Below are 3,739 nucleotides of genomic sequence, written 5' to 3'. Positions count from 1 at the left end.
GTGTGTCGTGTGTGTGTGTGTGTGTGTGTGTGTGTGTGTGCGTGCGTGCGTGCGTGCGTGCGTGCGTGCGTGCGTGCGTGCGTGCGTGCGTGCGTGCGTGCGTGCGTGCGTGCGTGCGTGAGTGTGTGTGTGTGTCTGTTTGAATGTTAATGAATGAAAAGTATGGATAGAGTAGAGAGTCAGTGTGTCTTTTGTAGCAAGCTGGCAGTGGCCCTACTGTTGCTGCCTATAGTATAACCGACAATAGCCAATGGGGCGAACGGGGTTGGGGCCAGCAGCTAACCTCCTCCCTAACTGGGAACTGTTCTTAGTGACAGCTATAAACGAGAGAAAATGCTAGCAGGCAATCTGTGCCTTTAATGTTTAAAGTTGCTTAACCTCGCAGCTAAATGCATATATAGACCTACTGTGAGCTTGCATATATCAGTTCTTTTCTATAATAAAACAAGTTATAATTCATTATTACATGTTTATTCAGTACAAAATTGTGAAATTTGTTTAAATCATATATCGTTATCTACATTACATATATATGCAATCAGGAAACAAATATAGTGTTTTCGTTGCAGGAACTATTTGCGCTATGGCGTATGGATACTATTTTGCGTTATCTGGCACTTCATACAAATAACTTAATTGCGTCTGACGTAAGTTTTCAAAATAGTCAACTTTTGAGCACATTTCTGGCTCAATGAGAACATTTTGTGATGTTTGCACACTGCTAGTATGTTCACAGTAGGTCTATATAGGCCTTTTGTTGCGTGGTCTGTCAATTATTAGGACAAGCCAGGATTTGCCTTTAGTTTATTCAGAAATTTCATCATTAAGGGCACTATGGCAAGTTGGAGGGTCACCAGTTAAGACAAGTGTTTTCTTCCAATATGGGCTGCCATATGCCAGGCCATAATAAAAATGTTGTTTGTTTGCCCTCACCTGACCGACCCCTCAAAAAGGGGCCAACTAAAAAAAAAATTATTGATTTTTCCCATTATTTTTTTTACAAACTGTATCATTGTACATTATATGTACCAAGCAAAACAAACATTCAACATAAAAGGTATCTCAACACAAGCACACCCGAGCATGTAGACACCAATATATGCTGAATTTGTAAAAAGACCCCCTCAAGAAAAGCCTACCTACCTACCCTTCCCTTCCGCTCTATAACTCGACCCCTAATTCACCTAGCACTACCAAACTTGGTATACTTACACATCTTGGGGAGAAGGTGAGCAGCGTACCAAAACCAGGTCACTGCGACCTTTATTTGACCTTTACCTTGACCTTGATCATATTTCCCTTCCGCTCTATAACTCGGGCCCCTAATTGACCTAGCGCTACCAAAACCCGGTCACTGCGACCTTTATTTGACCTTTATCTTGACCTTGATCATATTTCCCTTCCGCTCTATAACTCTGCCCCTAATTGACCTAGCGCTACCAAAATCAGGTCACTACAACCTTTATTTGACATTTACCTTGAGCTTGATCATATTTCCTTTCCGCTCTATAACTCGGCCCCTAATTGACCTAGCACTACCAAACTTGGTATACTTACACATCTTGGGGAGAAGGTGAGCAGCGTACCAAAACCAGGTCACTGCGACCTTTATTTGACCTTTACTTTAATCTTGATCATATTTCCCTTTCGCTCTCTAACTCGGCCCCTAATTGACCTAGCGCTACCAAAACCAGGTCACTACGACCTTCATTTGACCTTTACCTTGACCTTGATCATATTTCCTTTCTGCTCTATAACTCGGCCCCTAATTGACCTAGCGCTACCAAACTTGGTATACTTACACATCTTGGGGATGTGTGTCGCGTATCAAAACCAGGTCACTGCGACCTTTATTTGACCTTGACATTGACCTTGATCATATTTTCCTTCCGCTCTATAACTCGGCTCCTAATTGACCTAGCGCTACCAAACTTGGTATACTTTCACATCTTGGGGAGAAGGTGTGTCGCGTATCAAAACCAGGTCACTGCGACCTTTATTTGACATTGACCTTGACCTTAACCTTTATCATATTTCCCTTCCGCTCTATAACTTGGCCCCTAATTGACCTAGCGCGAGCAACTTCGTATACTTACACATCTTGGGGAGAAGGTGTGTCACGTACAAAAACCCCTATAGGCAACCAATTTGAACATACTTGCACATCTCAGGCAGATGAGTTGTGTAACAAACCTTTGTCTTTGTGACTTTAATATTTAACTTTACCTACCTTCTACATCCTTACAGAGATATTTCATTCATACTAGATCACGGGGGGATACATGTAGTTGGCGACAACTGCTCTTTCTAGTTTTCAAACAATTTCAACATTTACACTCTTTATATAATATTTCTCCGAATATTTGCTAACTTTGCGAAGAGTTTCTTGTTCAAGTAGTGTTCGTGTTGTATTCAAAGCAATTCGGTTTAGCCGCGGACTGGCAACATGACACTAAATAGAGGAATTGCTCCAACCTCTGATTAGCTCAAAAACATCAGTGATGGCACAGGAAGCCCGGCATATGGGAAGGGGGAGGGGGGAGAGAAAAAGAAGAGAGGGGGAGGGGAAGGTTGAATACGCAATAGCTACTTCCCTCACCCCCTTAGACTAGGTTTTGTTATCAATCGAGTTGTATGTGTGTCATATATCGACAGACTTGAGAAACGTAACGAATTCTATTTTTTATCTTCCAATCACAGGTCGGAGCAATTCTTCTGTTTAGCCACATGTCAAACCAGTTGCAAGACTGAATATCGGCACTAATACTCGCTGTTGGTATTCTCCCGGTACCGGTAGTGGGTCCACTTTTTGCTAGTCTCCGGAGATGCTAGAGATGTACACTTCTGTACTGCACAGTCTTGTAAAAATGTTGTTAACCACCACAGAATGTTGGAAGTAACCAAATATTGCAGAGCTTATCAATTATACGAGCATATTTACAGTACTGGTAATACTTACAAGTTACAGTGAAGTTCTCATTCCTTTCGACTTGGTAACGAACCTTTGTCCACCGTGGATGCAACAGTATTTGACTTCATAGTATTTCAACTCTGCATTTAAGCATTTATCTAATCTCTCCTTTGCTGCCTGTATTGTTCTTGCATCACGCTTCCAACGCTCTGTAAAGTTTGATTTTTCAAACCTGTTTATTTTAGCCTCTAGCTCATTAAATGAAATGATTCACCAATTTCAAACTTGACTTTGTGTACTTCTACTCGTAACTTAACTAAGAATAGCCACAGCGAATAGTAATAGTACTAATAGTAATATTAGTAATAAAACTAAGTGGCCAGTTATTTACAAAGAGGTAGTATCACTCGATTACCAAGCAGCAAGCCCTTTGCTGCACCTCTGGCGAAGGGATATATACTATCACCTTATCGCGGGAAATGCGCTGTCAAATATTAACAAATGTGCACGTTATTTGTCAAAGTCCCATTGAGAATATGACTCGTAGTCGATGTGTCATGTGAAAATATGATAAGAGGTAGATATGTGCGTAGTATCGTTGGGACTGGGAGGGCATGGACGATGCACCATCCTGAGTTATAATGTGCTTGTCAGCCACACTTACTTGACATTTTCAAGAAAGTGTGATGCTATACACCCAGTGCAGGAATTCGTAGTTGCATATACGTACGTGTGTTTGTGTGTAATAATTAATACACGTGTTATTACAGGTGCGTGCATCATGCATATATGTGCCGTACAGCTGTTTCAGATCCTGTTCGTATAACT

Source organism: Priapulus caudatus, unplaced genomic scaffold (genome assembly GCF_000485595.1).
Source record: "Priapulus caudatus unplaced genomic scaffold, Priapulus_caudatus-5.0.1 Scaffold876, whole genome shotgun sequence".
Classification (NCBI taxonomy): domain Eukaryota; kingdom Metazoa; phylum Priapulida; class Priapulimorpha; order Priapulimorphida; family Priapulidae; genus Priapulus; species Priapulus caudatus.
Note: the sequence above shows the minus strand (reverse complement) of the source record.